General features: G+C 47.5%; 2 long non-coding RNA genes across 2 annotated transcripts in view; one reads left to right on the top strand and one right to left on the bottom strand.

Annotated features, from left to right (window-relative positions):
- Window positions 1–362: 362 nt before the first annotated feature.
- LOC102008179 overlaps window positions 363–16873 on the bottom strand; it is a 21921-nt gene continuing 5410 nt past the window's right edge. The window contains exons 2-6 of the long non-coding RNA XR_001235728.1: window positions 6918–6992; window positions 4746–4853; window positions 4504–4624; window positions 1880–2093; window positions 363–510 (exon numbers count right to left, since the gene is read on the bottom strand). This is a non-coding gene — a long non-coding RNA (uncharacterized LOC102008179). The remainder of the gene's footprint in view (window positions 511–1879; window positions 2094–4503; window positions 4625–4745; window positions 4854–6917; window positions 6993–16873) is intronic.
- The window catches only part of LOC102008492, a 22494-nt gene continuing 20374 nt past the window's right edge, over window positions 14754–16873 (top strand). Inside the window, exon 1 of the long non-coding RNA XR_259420.1 lies at window positions 14754–16610. This is a non-coding gene — a long non-coding RNA (uncharacterized LOC102008492). The remainder of the gene's footprint in view (window positions 16611–16873) is intronic.

Below are 16873 nucleotides of genomic sequence, written 5' to 3'. Positions count from 1 at the left end.
TTTTTCTCAAAGTGACTGAAATGTTTGTGCCTCCTGTCCTGTCCAGGGGACCCTGAACACAACCAGGAAGCCAAGTTAACGTTTGAGTTTGTTCTCAGTACCAAGTGATTAGCTTGAGGGCTGTTTCCCGCAGGTCATGATGAGGTTTAACGAACAAACCCGTCATCACAGAGGGTTGTTTCTGGAAACCAGAAAGCCCCAGTCCCCACGTATTGTGCCCCCCATGCCATATTCTGCTGAACAGTCAGGCAAGGATGGCCTTTCTCTTTGAGCTCAACCTAGCCTTGCTTTAGACATCAGACGCTAGTCAAGTAGCTGTTCCAGACCTGAAGATATCAGGTCTTTTCTTGTCACATGTGGATTCATAGATTTGTTTAATTTCATTTTCAGAAAGAAAACTTACTTCTGAGTTGCTATAGTGTAGTAAGTGTTCCTCCAAAGTGTATGTGTGGAGACTTTGGTAGTCAGCCTGTGGTACCGCTGGGTGCTGGAGTCTTTCAGAAGCGGAGCCTAGAGGAAGGAAGTGATGTCATTAGGGCATGCCCTTGAAGGGAACATAGGGCCCTGCTGCTTCCTGTCTCTGTCTCTGTCTATCTCTTTCTCTGTGTGTGTCTCTCTGCCTTTGTCTCTGTCTCTGTCTCTCTGTGTCTCTGCCTCTGTCTTTGTCTCTTTATCTCTTTCTGTCTCTGTCTTGCTGTCTCTCTGTCTTTATCTTTGTCTCTGTCTCTCTGTCTGTATGTCTCTCTCTATGTTTCTGTCTCTGTCTCTCTCTCTCTCTGTGTCTCTGTCTCTGTTTCTGTCTGTCTCTCTCCCTCTCTGCTTCCAGGCTGGATGTGGTGAGCAGTTTGCTCTGTCTCACATTTCCACCTTGATGTATGGCATTGCCACAGGACCAAATACAACTGGGCCAACTGACCATGGACAGAAACCATGAAACTAGGAGTCAAAATCAAGCTTTCTTCTTATTAAGTGGGTTCATCGCAGGTGTTTGTTACCATAACGGAAAGCTAACACACAAGTCCCAGGAGGAAGCTTCATGTAGGCTCCCCACCCTCACAACCCAGCATGGTACAAAACAGACTTGAGAAATTTACCAAACTAACATGGAAACTTAAAAGGGGAAATCTACTCAATACACATAAACTGGATAGAGAGTGCTGGGTGGAGAGAGCCACAGATTCAACAGGGACTTAGGAGTAGTCAACAATCTTTGGAGGCCACATGCTACATGGGGTCAGATAGTCCTAGGTTCAAATTTGGCTGTGCAACCTTGGGCAAGTTCCTGTATCCCTTCCAGTCTCCTTGTCTGTTTTCCTGTCCACTGAATGAGCTTGATAAGATCTAGTTAGCAGTGGTGAGAGGGTTAGAGCTCAGATGTACATAGAACCCTACAGACAGTGGATTTAATAAAACATCTTCATTATTACATTCTCAACCCAGAACATCTGTTCTGTAGTCAAGCAGTTGGACCGATCTCCTCCAAATGGAAATCTGACCTATTACTTAGGAGCTTCCCATGTCTCTGCTCAAAGATGAAGATCTCCAAGAGTCCTCTAAGGCAAGGCCTTGGGTAATGCAGCCTCAGTACCCCCTATCATGGGTATTTCCTCTCTCTCCACTGCTCCCTCTACAGTGGGCCACATGCTTCCCTGCTCTTTCTCAGCTGTTTGTCCCTACTTAAGGCCCCTGCTGTCTTGATTTCCTGGAGTTGCTGGTTCTCCACCAACCAGGGCTCAGCTTAAATATCACGGTATCAGAAGTCTTTCCTACCCACGTGCTCTCCAATTCACTCACCTCTAACTCATTATCCTGCTGGTTTTCTGTAACACTAGCATCTATTTATCTTTTTAAAAATTTTTTTATTTATTGTCTGTCTCACCTCCTCGAGAATGTAAATTCCCCACAGGTTGATATCTTCTCTCCGTTCTTCAGATCTCCCCCAAACCAAGACAGAGACTGGCATTTATTGGGTACTTGATACATATCTTTTGAAGGTGTATTGTTGCTGTTATCATTAGCATTTGGTGGCTGGAATTTACCTGAAGATTCCTTGGGTAATGTATGTTACCCAGAAGAAAAAAGTGGTCCCATGCCTGAAATACAAAGCTGGTGAGAGGGCAATTTCAGGAACCAGAGGAAGGAGGGTATGGGGTCTGCAGGGCATCATTTCATGTAGTGGAAAGAGCTCTGGATTTGGAGCTAAAAGGTCGGAATTCCAGACCTCATTTTATCACAAGTACCTTTGTTCCTTCACTTCTCTGGTCTTAGTTTCCTATACATATAGTTTTAAGAAGGTTGAATTAACCAGGCCTTAAATATTCCCTCATTCTTCTTTTGGTCCCAAGCGCTTCAGGAGCCCGATTACAGAAGACATGGCCCTGTCTAAAAAACAGTACTTACACCAGTCCCGAATAGAAATGACATCAAGAAACCCCAGTCACAAAGACATAAATCTGTTAGGGGTTGCACCTCAAGTTCCTGAGGAACAGAGTTTTGCCAAGTCCAATGAGGCCTGAGAAGGCTGCAGGCCACCAGGCCAGGGCCAGAAGTGCATGTGCTAAGGCTATCGAGGCCGCCTAAAGGCCAACACCCCAAGGTGTGTCAGCTGCAAGCTCCATCCACTTGCTTCCCTCCCTGGGCTCTGGAAGTGTGCTTGCTCCCACACTGCTGAGGGGTTCAGGCTCTGCCAGCCAAAGACTAAGGGCAGGGCCCAGACCCAGGTTACAGCTCCAGCTTGGTTCACTCAGGCACCCAGTGGTGACCAGGCCCTCTGGCAGGCTCCACAGTAAATGCCCCTGTCTGTCAATGGGAGGACAGAAGGATTAATGTCACTCCTGGGGTGCCGTCTGCATGGGGCTGGTGTCCTCCAGTGTTGTTTGTACAAATAAACCTGAGGCAGGGACATTCAGCTGTGAAATTCTGCTTTTAGGTGGGACCACCTCCAGGGAAGCCCTGAAGCAAGTGTGTGAGATGTCACAGGACAGCTGCAGAGAAGGGACTGATGGGTGAGCCACTCTCCATGTAGAACCACTCAATCTTGCCACCCACCCATTCCATAGTCAGACCTTCCCCAGCCACCTCACTTCCGGAACAAGGTCTGAAACACAAGTGCTGACTGATTGACTGAAGAAATGTCCCATGGAACCAGCAGAGATTGGGAACTGACAACTTGGTGACTCAGGAGAAAGGACCACTGAGTCACCCAAGCCACTTCCTGCCTTGTTCAGGCCTTCAAGTCAGGTTCCAGGAGGGTGTCGATGAGACTCAGAAATGATACTCCAAGATGGTGCTTTGACATGTTGGACTAAAGAGGCAGCCTCAAAGTCTTGCTGATCTTCTCAGCACCCCCTTTCTCACTCCTCTTTCTCCCCCTAAGAGCAGGAAGGGGCTTTTCCTGAAGTTCCCTTATCTCCCTGAAGACCAGGTCCACCACAGAGGAACACAATTGGCTTCAATCCTTTTACCAAAACATCATTAACCAAGGCAGATTAAACTCATATCACAGAGGAAGAGACTGAAAATCAAACACCACACCCGGAGCCAAGTGGACCTTTGTCCCAGACTTTGTTCCCAAGGTTCATTCATTTCCTTTAACAGTCATTGATTCCCCCTCTGAAGTTGTCTACAGCCCTGCTACCCCAGCTCCCCTCTGTCCTTTGTAGAAGGGCATTTACCTTTCTCCATGTGGCCCTTTCTTTGAGTTTTTATGCTTTGAATGGCTTTTGTGCACACACACATTAATAAATTTGTTATGGTTTTTCTCTTGTTAATCTGTCTATTGTCAGTTTAGTTTCCTAGACTATAACCTTAAAACCTTTGGAAGAAAGGTATGAACTTCCTTATACTAGAAAACTGGCAGAGTTTAAACTCTAGTAGGTCTACACACAGCAGTGTGGCAGGTGTGTGTCTCAAGGAGAGGCCCTCAGGGTCAAATTGGGGGTGGGGGTGAAACAGTCACTAAACCTGTTCTCTGCGACAAACCCAAGCACACAGCTAAGAGGTCACACAGCCTAATTCCTTTCTAAGAGCAGTAACATCATCTTCTGGAATGTCAACTATAAGAGAGGTTGTATCAACTGTTTTTTTCTGCATAACAAGCCATCGAGTGGATTAATCCGAAACCATTTTATTGTCTCACAACTATAGACGAGCAATTTCCAATGGGTTGGCTGAGTGATTCTCTTGTGGTCATATGGGGATCACTCAGGTAACTGCATTCACCTGGGAATGTAACTGGGGTTGGGTGCTCCAAGATAGCCTCACCAAGCATCTGATGCTTGGTGCTGCTAGCTGTGGGCTGGTGCTCTCTCCCCACGAGACCTTTCATCCTCAAGAAGGCTCGTTCAGGCCTGCTTTCACCACCACATCATTGCAAGAGTCGCAGTGTTAGATGCAGGACTTCTTAATGTTTACACTGAAACATAATGTCACTTTTACCCCATCCTATCAATCAAAGCAGTCACAGGGCTCGCCCAGATTCAACAGGAAGGAAACAGATTTTACCTCTTGATAGGAGAAAAGGCAAAACTGTGTAGCAAAGGGAGCCAGCATGCACTGAGGGGAGAGATCGTGGCCATCACTGCAATCTTCTATGGAAGCTGTGAGGTTCATGCCGTCCTCTCTTCTACAAAAAACAACAGTGCAATGCAGGTAGGTTAAATGCCTTAGTCACATTCACAGACATTTGGTGGCACATTTAGAATGGAAACTCAGCTTTCCCACCTTTTGGTTCAGTGCTTTCCTACCTTCAAGGACTTCCGCTCTGTGGCCTTTCTCTTCTTTATCTGATCTAGTGACAGAGGCAATCTTCGGGACCATACCACTTCTCGGGCTTCCTCTTCCGGGTTAGCTGACTGATACAGTTACAGATTTAGGAACGGAACCCAGGAACCGTGTTTCTGAGGCTGCAGCTGCCTTCATTCTATGAATCTCTTTAACAAGAGAAGAAGACTCCGTCCTTCTTCTGGGTCTTTGGAAACCTACCAAGCCATAGCCGGGCTGGACAGCCCACACTCATTTCAGTGAGTTCTGTTACAGCCATTTTATCAAGTATAGCTTTGAAGTTGTGGGATTTTAAGGCAACGTGTGTCTAGCATATCTTGGAAGAGTTGTAAACAAATCTGTTAGACATCATACCACTCCAAAGAATTAGTTCACCAGCAGAGTTTCTGAGAGTGAAGGCTAGAGGGTCTAGTAACAGTTATTTCACATTTATTGAGCTCTGGCTACATCCAGGTACTGGACACAAGTACATGCATGAGCTCAATCAATCCTCTTAACAGCCATGTGACACAGGTGTTACTATCACGATTCCTACAGTTGATCTCTCAAACATTTTCTGTGTCCAGTGGCCAAATCCAAGGTCTTTTTTTTTCTCCACCAACATCAACCCCCTTAGCTGTCTGCATAATTTGAAAACACATCCTTATTGGTCCACACATTCACTCCCCCAGGTGGTAAGACCTGGTCTAGGGGTAGAGAATCTAGCAGTAAAGAAATCAGAAACACTTCTTGTCCCTGTGCACTTTTCTGTGCAGGGTCGACAGGCATTGACCGGTAATAGCCAGCAGGATGGGTAGAAAGAAGGAGCTGGGGAGCCCTCTGAATGTGTTCGTCTCTCTTTGGTTTCTGGCAGCTGAATTTTCCAGATTCTAGTTCCTGTTTTGCTGACTGCTCTTACACGGAGTCCTTTTCCTCCATGTGCCCTTGAAGTCCCAGGGCTGCCCGCAATCTGTCCCCAGAGCTCTGCCTTCAATCCTCTATGCCAGTCCCACAGATCTGGCCACCACCTTGGCCCTCCTGGGATACGAATCTTGTCCTCCTCCCTTCTGGATTGCTGTGCTAGACCTGGGCAATTTCCAGTGCTTCATGACTTCAACACCTGCCCAGGAGTCCCAAACTTGCTATCGGTCTCACATTTCTAATTCCTTACAAAATGTAATGGACACAGGCAGACCAACGCTTTGGCCATTCAAACCTTCTGCCTGACAATGTCAGTTCCCCCTTTATTTATCTTGACCTTTTCAGCTTGCTCAAATCCTCTTCACTTCAGTGACAAGCAGCTCTTCTGGAAAGTCCGCCCCACCTTCTTCAAGGGAAGCAAACGCCCTCGTCCTTTGAACTCTTCTGCAGGTTTCTTCTTGGCTTCTCCCAGACCTCTCACTTTATCCACTAATGTCTATAAATTTTGTGGGGCTGGCTTCTCTGCCAGACTCCGTGCTCCGAGGGCAGGGACCAGGTGTTTATCTTTACCTCCCTGTGTGTTGCACAGCAGTTAATTTATTGCATACCAAACTGGTATTAGTCGACTTTCTGACATTATCACAAAATGCCTGAGATGACCAGCTTAGAAAAGGCCTATCTGGGCTCAAAGTGTTAGAGGCTTCAGTCCATCATCAGTCGGCTCCTTAGCTTTTGGACCTGTGACAAGTCAGCAGGTCATGGTGGGGATAGCTTACGGCATGGCCAAACAGCTCCCCTGATGACTAGGACGCCAAAGAGGAGAGGAAGGGGTTGCAGTCTCATGGTCTTCCCAAATGCTAAACCCTCTGACCAGGCCCTGTCTCAAAAATGTTCCGCTGTCTCCCAGTGGTGCCACCCTGGGGACAAACCCTTGACACATGGGCCTCTGAATTGTTGAAATTTTCTCCATTCTCCAGCCGAAAGCAGCATGGTTTCATGGGACCACAGTCCTTTTAGAATTACCTGATTTTAGAATTGTCCGATTGTGCTGGCCTCTGTCACAAGACTGTAGACAAGTAATGTTTCTTAAGCAGAACTACCTCCTCTACAGTTTGTCCTTTACCTGCCAACATCCCCAGTATCTGTCACGTGGTGGAAATATTTGTAGTCTAGAGTCATTCTGTTGCCTTGGTTCATTCCTGGTGAGAGAGTCATTCATTCATTCAGGTACTTACCGAGCAGGTGCTGAGTACCTTCTTTGCAACAAGCATTACTCAAGGCAAAGTCTCTGTCCTCAAGGATCTTTAATTCTAGTGAAGGACATGAAAATAAGCAAACATAAATAAATAAATAAATGAATAAATAAATAAATAAATAAATAAGAAAACATCACATTGAATAAGAGCTACGGAAGGAGTGCACAGGCTGAGGAGCTGGAATGTCACCCGGAGGGCTGCCTCTGGGGAGAGAAAGGCTCAGGGTTGGTCTGAGGAGGCAACGCTGGAGCCAAGACACGACTAATAGGAGGAATCGGGCGCGAGACAGTCCAGAAGAGACTCCAGATGAGGGGGACACAGGTAAGACACCAAAGGGGTGTAAGGTACACTGAGTGGAGTGAAGAAGCGAGACAAGATAGGGCAGGGGAGGTGAGCGGGGGTCAGGTTAGAGGGTCTCCCTGGCATACGGGGACTTTTGCTGCTATTTAAAGCAAATTAGGGGTCCATTGAAGGATTTACGCAGAGGCAAGACCTGATCTAATTTATCCTGTGAAACTAGCTCCCTGCAAAGAGCATGGGGAGGACGGAGCACACACAGAAAAGTGGGTTAAAAGATTTTTAACCCTAGTTAAAAGATTTTGGGTTAAAAGATTTTTCTAATAGTCTTGGCCGCTGTGCTAGGGCTTGGGGCAGGGTGGGAAGAGACGGCTGTTCTCCGTGTACGAGGATGGTACTGTCTGCTCTTGCTACCGCTGGAGGCATCAGACCAGCTGGGAGAGTCCTCCCAGATGCCACTGCATGGCCAGGGGCCTTGAAAAACCCAGATGTAGCAGGTGATTGAGAGGTGGCCCCTGTCTTCCTGTCTCTCACTGCCTCCTTGGCCCTTTCTTCTTGCTCAACTCCACGAGAAGGAGACCTTGCTCTGCACCAGCCTTCTGGAGCCCTGGGGAGACTGGCTGCATGCAGAAGCGCCTCAAAACCAGGAGGGCTGCAGGGTGCGGCAGGTGTGGGCATCAGAGTTAGGCCGTGACCAGCTGCCAGAGCCGTGGGTGCCCACTGCACTTCTGCAGGCCTGGCACGTCTACTTATCCCTGGACCACCTTGGACTGCCTTGTTGTCGCCCTGACGGGGACGACACACTGTTACCCCAGAGTGAACTGGATAAGACTCTGACTGCAGCCTCCTTTCTCCTTCTGTCGCCACCCCTGGCCCTCCAGCACAGTTCACCTCCTTGCTCCTCTGCTCAAGCAACCTCCTTCCCCCTAGGGACTTGTGGTGCCCTCCCCTGGCCCCTCTAAAATCAGCTTCTTCTACAGGGCGTCCCTGAGGGCCTCCTGCCCATCTGTGTTATGTGTCCTGATTAAATGCATTCAAAGCACCAGGGACTTTTTTTCTTCATAGGACTCGCTGTAAGCACAGTCTCATACTTACCCGGCAGGGTAAGAATGTTCACACTACTGCTAAAATTCTTTTAAAAGATGGTTGAAAAACATTTTCTTTGTAACTGGATTCATCTGTTTCCATTCCTTCTGATAGTGGGATGGGGTGGGGGGAAGAAACTCCAACTCATTACTGAAAGGTAACAGCCTCTTCCGGTTTAAAACAATCGGTTTCCCCCTCAATAATCAGCTAACTCAGAGCTGGAACTTCCTATCAGCACTGCTTCCTTCCCCTGCCAGCTGCTTTCTCTTTCATCCGCCTCCTCAAGACGGGGTGTGTCTGCAGGGAAGGAGCTCTGGGGGCAGGATCGGGGTCCCTTGGGCTACTGGGCAGGGACCCCACCTGGGTGTCACCTCTGATACTGGCCTTGCGCGGCCTCTGCTCCTCCTGCCCACCACATATGCTGGCCTCAGAAACCTCCAGGACAAAGTGTGGGAGGCCAGCTCTACTCTCCAGGACTTGGCTAGAGGTCACACCTGAGCTGCTGTGGTCCCATCCCTTGGCCCACCAGCTCACAGTGTGCTTTGTCAGCTATCTAGGGAGGATGGATGTCGCGGGGGAACTTCTTTGTCCCCTACAGGCCACACATCAATCAGCCAAGAGGAAATGGAGGACAATCTCAGGCTCCTTTCCGTGGAAACAAACCCACTGCCATTTTGTCTCTGGGCAGGCTGCCCCTTTGGTTTGTGGGGTTCCCTGACAGAGAATTTCTTTTGAGTTCCAGGCAGAAAGCAGGGCTCAGCCTCCCTTAAGCTGACCTTCCCTGTGCCTCCTGGACCGTTTGATAGCCCTGTCCTGATGTTTGCTGAGGCGGGAAGAGAGCCAGAGAGCAAAGATGCTCTTCTGACACTTCTGCCTCTCTCTCCCCCTGTTGCCCTTTTGGCACTTTACAGACTAAGGTCAGCTATGGTCTATGTGGCGTGAAGCTGGAATCCAGCTTTGCCTCTCCCTCTGTAAAGGCAACCTTCTGGAAATGCATCCACACACCACACCACACACACACACACACACACACACACACACACACACACACATTACTCTCCCTTTCTCTGCCTTTTAAGGTTGACCCCCAAAAGCTGAGCGGTGACCTCTCGTATCTACCAGACGTCCACCCTCTTTGAACCCACCCAAGCAACGGGCAGGGCCCAGTGGTTGTGAGGAAACAAAAAACACCTCAGCTAAGTTTTTTAAAAAGTAATTTCTGGCCGGGTGTGGTGGTGCACACCTGCAGTCCCAGCACTCGAGAGGCTGAGGCAGGAGGATTGTTGCAAGTTCAAGACCAGCCTGGGCTACAAAGTGAGCTCAAGGCCAGCCTGGACTGCACAGCGTGACCCTGTCTCCAAAGACAAAAATAAAATAAATAAAATAAAAGTAATTTCCTATTAAGCCATTTGTATGACTCTTTGCTTAAAGTCTATTTCTATATTTCTTGTGCTCAGCACTTTAGACTTTGTGGCACATATATTTTGTGTCATAATTTCAGGGAATGGTTTACCTTTAAATGTCAGGGACCGTTTAGTCCAATTCCTTGATTTTAGGAGGAGTCTGCTATGGTTTGAACATGTCCCTCCAAATTCATGTACTGGGGACTTGGTCCCCAGTGCACTAGTGCTGAGAAGTGAGACCTTTAAAATGTGCTTTGATTGGGAGGGCTCTGACATGGTAGCAGATCAAGGCTATTGTCCCAGGAATGGGTTACTTATTGCAGGGGCAGATTCCTGATAAAAGAACAAGTCAGCCTCTCTCCCTCTCTTTCTCTCACAATCTCAATGCTTGCACCTTGAAATTGGACATCCCAGCTTGCAGAACTGTGAAAAATAATGTCAATTGCTTATAAATTACCCAGGCTGCAGGATTCTGTTGCAGCAGGACAAAATGGACTCAGGCAGAACCTAGGGCCTCAAGTGGTTCAACTCACTGTTCAAAATCACACCGAAGCCGCAGGTGTGGATCTCACACTGTGAATCATTCTATCCCTGATTTTTATTACTTTTTTCCGGTTTACCCAAAGTAGGAAATGCTGTTTGTATGGGGTTTCATTTGCCTATGTCTCCTAAACCAAAAGGATATGCTTTTGTAGAAAACTAGTTACCTCAATCAATAGGTTGGTTTACAGAGAGATCTACTCATCTGTCTTCTCCTTTACTTCATCTGGACAGATAGATAGATAAACTGATTTTAAGAATAAAGGCAGCTTAATTTTTATGATTACAAAAACTACATCTCCTCATTATAATACAAAGCAGTAAAGAAATATTTACACTGTTTTCCTAACATTTAACATAGTGCAAGTAAGCACTGATTTTTTGCTGGATAAATATTGATGAAGGAAATAAAAGCTCCTAATAATTGTACTACCCAGAAATACCTATAATCTATACTTCAGCATATACACTTTCCATTTGCACGCACAATTCTTTAAAGAATAGACTAATATATTTGTTATTCTCTTTTTAGATTTCCGTAACAAACACATCAAAACATCCAAATAGGTAGTGCTCCCTTCAAAGAAACTACCTTGGAAGGCTGTGTTATTTCTAGGAGTTGTTGTTAACCACACAATTAAGAAGTTGCCTTTGAGATTGTTGCTAATTATTTTCTCAGTATGAACAAATATTCATCTTTTGGTGGATTTTATTTTGTAGCAGGACTATCATTTGGGCAATGGTGGAAAAGGTGGGGGTTGCTATTTTGGATCAAAAATTAGATGTGAATACAAAGCAATATAAAAATCCTTTCCTAAATGGCCCATAAACTGGTTTTGAAGAGTAGCTCCCCGAAGGGGTCTCCAAATGTTTCCTGCAAAAGCATCATGGGAAAAATGCAGGTCCTCCAAAGGAGGCACTGTGGGAGTGATGGTTTGCATCTGAATGCAAAACTTCCACTAGATGTGGTTTAATGACAATCATATTTGCTGATAGTAATATTTTGTGTAATATTGGACCTTTGCAGGAAAGTATTTACAATCGTAAGGAATTTTCTTTAGTAATCAGGTTGTTTTGTTCCTAGGTAGAAATTTTAGGTCTTACATTTGGGCTAGGATCAAGGGTTTTCTCTCCAGTTGATGTTTTGAATTTATTGCTCCTTGCTTTAGTTCTCCTCTCATTGTTCTCCTTTAATCTGGTACTTAGTAACAGTACAGCAGAGAAGGGAGACTCTCCTGGACTTCTGGACTTTTGTCCCCCTCCCCTCCCCCTCTCAGCTGGCCTTGAACTTGCGGTCCTCCTGCCTCAAGTCCATCTGGGACTCCTTCATACATACATGGTCAGAGCATCAAGGATGACTGTCTTCATTTAAGAATGAATGAAAGTCAGGATGGGTTCAGACCTCAGGGCCTACACCTCTCACTTCTGGCCCTAAACATGGTTTTAGGGAAAGCACACTGAGGACAGGGCCAGGAAGGTAACACAATGAGTGAAGAGGCCTGGATGTAAGAGAAATAGCAGCAAACCCTGACGCAAAATGGCAAAGGACTGCTCGGTAGTTCTAGAGGGCAACAAGGGACGGTGGGGACTGGGGCAGTCAGAGAACCCTGGGTCCATGCAGCGGGGCTCAAGTTCACACAGGGAGCACAGGCTCATTGTTATTAGAATGCCTGATTGTTTAATGTGACAAGCTAGAGATCTGGGGTCTACATTACCTCTCTTGGTTTTTAAACATCAGCAAATAATTCAAACATACCAGAAAGGCAGAGAAGCTTTATGATTAAGAGCTAGTTCTCTGGAGCCAGACTAGGTGGTTCAAATTCTGTCTTTTTTTTTTTTTTCCTGGTCTGGGGTCTGACTCCAGGGCCTTCTCCCTGAGCTACATCCTCCACCCTTCTAAAATTTTTTATTTTGTGACGAAGTCTTGCTAAGCAGCTAAGTGGCCCAGGCTGAGCTTCAACTCACAGTCCTCCTGTCTCAGCCTCCCAGAGTGCAGAATTATAGGCCTGAGTCACCACACCCAGCTTGCTCCGGCCACTTATTAACTAACTGTGCCACTTTAGGCTAGTTACTCAGTGTTATGGTTTCTATCTACATGTCACCCAAGAGCCTCCTGTGGTCGTAGGCAGGGCTCCTGGAAGATCATGGGCGTGTAACAGCTTACTTGCTGGGAGGAAGTGGGCCCTGGTCAGAGGCGGGTCACAAGGGTGTGGGGTTGACTCGGAAAGAAATGTCTCCCTCCCTCACTCCTCTTTTTTCTCTCTCTCTGTGCTTCCTTCCCACCATGCCATGAGCGCTTTCCTCTTCCACTCAGGCCCTTTCATCATGGCTTCCTGCCTTGGAACCTGCCAACTAGGAGCTGAGAACATTCGCCAGGATAAACCCCTCTTCCTTCAAGAGGTAGGTGTCAGGTCTTGTGTCCCAGTGATGAGACAATGACTAAGACACTCACTCAGCCTCTCTGTAAAATAGTTCCCTCATCTGTAAAACAGGGATGGTCATAATAGTACTTGCCTCGTGATTTAACACAAAGGTGAAATGAGGCAAATATACATCAAGTTTATTATATGCCTGACCTACTAAGATTTAGAATGAGAAATCACTGGGCTAAATAAAACACAGGAGCAGTGCTTTGGTCTAGAATCAGGAAAGAAAGCTTTTGGTAACTGAAGAAGGTTTGTATAAAAGCAAGCTTAGCATGTCAGCTTATTCCAAAGCACGCTGAGTTCTGTAATGGTCTGTGAAGCAGGCTGATGTTCAGCGACTCTCCGGTGCAGTCGCGAACACAAGGTGCCCCCTCGTGACTCCGCAGGCCGCAGGGAGGGGGCTTTCCCGCTCCACCCGGGTGGGGCTGTGTCCATGTGGCTGTCTGGTTGCTAAGATATCAGAGGCCTCCACACCGGTCCTTAAATAGGTGCCATCTTGGTCACCCATACCCCTGACTTGGCCACCCCAGTTGCCCCAGCCTCCCTGGAGCTGGGAGCCTGCTTCTGCTCCCTGGCCTTGCATCTGTCTACTCTGGTTGGGTCCACATCATGCAGTTGTTACACATTTTATTTACTATTCCCGCACTTAGGTGCAATGACGTCAAATAAGTTGCAGATGCAAGCAAGACAAGGTCTGTTTTGTTTTCCTCAGACACGTTAACCTTTCTGAGCATTTGTTTCCTTATCTGTAAAATGGGGACAAAGTTAAGGATTACCTTTTGAGCTGCATGGTGAGAGAATTCATGTAAAATGCTTAGCACAGTGCCAGAAACACAGCAACCCCTCTGCCCATCCCCATGAATAATCAGGGGCTGAAGGGCACATGCCTTGATCACCTTTCCTCTTTAAGAAGACTTAATCTGGTCCAGATGGGCTCACTATCCAAGACCTGTGGACTAGCCAGGCACGGTGGCACATGCCTGTAATCCCAGCACTCAGGAGGCTGAGGCAGGAGGACTATTACAAGTTCAAGGCCAGCTTGGGCTACAAAGTGAGCTCAAGACCAGCCCAAACTGCATAGTGAGACCCCGTCTCAACAAGACAAAGAAAAAAGACCTATGGACTTATAACTATATGTTCAAAACTTTTTAACCATAGCAAGTCTTTTTTAAAACAAATCTAAACAATACTAAATTATATTTCAGCTTCTAAGTAATATTTTAAATAGGATTATGTAAGAAGAAATTTTTGAAGTCGGTCAAGTACAGTTTGACATCTTTCTGTCCCTTGGCCAGGCCGTGACCTCCCCGAAGGCAGGGTCCTGTCTGTCTGGGCCACCGCTGTGTCCTTGGCAACTGGTCCAGTGCCTGGCTGTGGTGAGAGCTTACTAAAAGCCACCGGATAAATATGTGGATGTCACTGAGCACAGGAAGACAATGACAGGGAGAAAGCAGCCCAGAGACTGAGGCTGGATGTGCAGCACCTGGAAGCTGGCTGGAAGGCACCGTGGATCCAGGGTTCAGTCCTTGGAAAGATACAGTGGGGGGAGGAGAATGAGAGTTCGGTTCAGCGGTTTCTGTGGGAATGAAGGAATCAGGATCTCCAGGTTAGATGGGCACTGAGGTGGGAGGTCAGAACTGAGTAGCGTGCTGGGCTGTTCTAGAGACCCTCCTCCCTGTCCCCAGGGACCCGCTGCTCTCAGATGTGTTGGGGCTGGTTCCGCAGGCAGAGTGATCGACCGTCCTGCTGAGGCAAGTGGGAATCAGGGCCCAGAGTGCCAGGGCAGTGTCTCATCTCACTCCTCTTCCTCCGTCTCCATCCAACCGGCAGCCTTTGCTAGGAGGACTCTTCCTCATGCACTCGATGTCCCTTTCATGGGACTTAGGAATCTCTGGGGCCTCTGAGGGACTTCAGGCTCAGGTCCTTTTGGTACCCAAAACCACATCTCTCTGGGAATGGCTCCTGGTTCAGAGGAATAGGCTGTTTGGCTTCTGGAGCTAGGGACTATGTTTAGTCTGTCGCTGTACCAAGGTTGTCCTGAGCCGGCTCTTGTGGCTCTTGGGTAGTAAACCGCACCAGGTGACTTGAAGGTTGACTTGTGATACAGGAGTGGGGGGCTTCCAGCGAAAGAGACGTGGTCTCCGACATCCTTCTGATTACTTAGGGCCAATGCCTTGCTGTTAAATGCATAGAAAAGCAGTCTGATTGTCTTGAATGTGTAACCAAAGCCCGGCACCTTGTGTAAATGAACGAGGACTTGAACGTCTGGGAGGATGAAAGCAACACTTGTTGAATACACGCATGCTGCATGAATGAGCTCTTGGCCTCTGGTTTCCTGAAACGCAGGTCTCCCTTATTACAGCAAAGCTCTCTGAGTCTGCCTTAAACCACACTTTCAGCTGGTTTCGGAGCTCAAGGTCACCCTCTTAGCTGTACCTGGGCTTTTATACAGCATACTTCCATCAGCCATCTGCGGCAGGCAGCACAAAAGCTTTCTGTTGTAACACATCCGGAGAACAAGCTATATTTTGCTTTACATACTTAAGTGAAGAATGGGTCCCTGGTTGAACATAATGGAAGTCATTTGTTCTGAAAAAAGCAATTCAGAAAAAGATATCCCCTCAAAAGCTAGAGCAGTCCACTCCCCACTCTCTCCTTGACGTTCTGTGAAAGCTACTTGGGCTTAAGAGCAATTTTGTGGGGGAGAAGGTGCTTTAGTTTCCCATAATGGCAGAGTCCAGGAAGCCTGTCTAATAGCTGTAACTATTTGCTCCTGAGATGTGTGACTGGCCTCATCTGAGGAGTAACGGGCTCCTTTAAGTGCCTGGCAGCCCCCATTAGAGCCAGTTTGGAAGTGGCTTCTTCGGTTCTTAGCTGCAATTTTGAGGCTCTCCATCAGCGGGACGAGGGGAGAAAAACCTCTCACATTCCGGGCACTGCCCTTGAGAAAGCCTTATTCTTCAATTCTCACGGCAGGAAAGCTGAGCACAATTTTTTTTAACCATTTTTGTCCCTGTTCTTTGGAGTTCCCCAAATGGTATCATTTTGGCTTAGTACACAGAGAGGAGGTGAAAGGGGAGAGAATCACCCCAAACTGCTCTTTTTTCTCATTGTGCCCCTTTTTTCTTTCAGATGTGGTGGTGGATGTCATCTCCCGCGTGACAGTCATGGCTTTCCTAACCCTGAAAGCAGGACAGGCTGCAGAGCTCCTCCTGCAGCTTCTCAGCCCTGGGGGGTAGAGGAAGACAGCCATAATGCGGGGGGCAATTCCTGCCCTCACTGGGTACCTGGAGGAACCGCGCATGGAGTGCGGCTCTGCTCCAATGCCAGTAGGAGCGAGATTCTCAAGGCGCATCTCAGGCCCGAAACAGGGTGCCCCGTCGAAGCCTTGCTTTATGATGGGAAGTGTCGAGTTAGCTGCCTGTGTCTTTGTTCCAGCTCTTCTAAGAGAGGCCCAACCCGTCCCACACGGGACTTCAGGGAAGTTCATACCCTCCCCAGAAGTGACCAATGGAAAAGACAGAGCAAGCCCTGGCCAGGCCAGGATGCAGTCTCTGGAAACAGGTTGTTTTTGTCTCCACTGCCATAGAAAACACATCCTCTTGACTTATTAAGGAGGGAAACGGCATCATCACACCCGCTGGAGGTTACCAAGGTGAACAGAATCCAAGATTAAAATCTGCCAGCCCGGGGATGCATGGAAGCATGGAAGGCCCAAAGAGGAAATCGAGTTTGCTATTGGTAAATTTTTTTTGGACGCTGTTTACGTTTGAACTTTTCGCTGTTTTCCTGTCGAAACTTCCGTCCCCTCTTCCTGAGTCCCCACAAAGGCCTGGACAATGCAGTGCCGGCGCTGCCATCGGACGCGGCCGGGCCCCACCTTCCTCCTTCCTGCGGGGATATCCTCTCCTATAGAAGAGGTAAGAATGCAGGGTTCATGTGAAAATGTTATTATATTCCTTATCTCAGTCATTTCGGGCTTTGCCGTTTGGCGACAATCAGTCCGCCTGGCCACATTTACAATAGAGGTGGCCCCGGTTCCTAGTTTTGGCTCTTGCTGTTTTCTCAGCTGAAGAGGGCAAATGGCTGTTTAAATGCTGCTTGTTTTCCAGGATCTTATCAGGGGTTCATGTCTAAGGCCAGAAAGAGAAGGGAGGGCTCCATTTTTTTTTTTTTTTTCTCT

Source organism: Chinchilla lanigera, unplaced genomic scaffold (assembly GCF_000276665.1).
Source record: "Chinchilla lanigera isolate Chin_1 unplaced genomic scaffold, ChiLan1.0 scaffold00004, whole genome shotgun sequence".
NCBI classification, from domain to species: domain Eukaryota; kingdom Metazoa; phylum Chordata; class Mammalia; order Rodentia; family Chinchillidae; genus Chinchilla; species Chinchilla lanigera.
The sequence above is the reverse complement of the archived record's forward strand: the minus strand, read 5'-3'. Positions and strand labels throughout refer to the sequence as shown.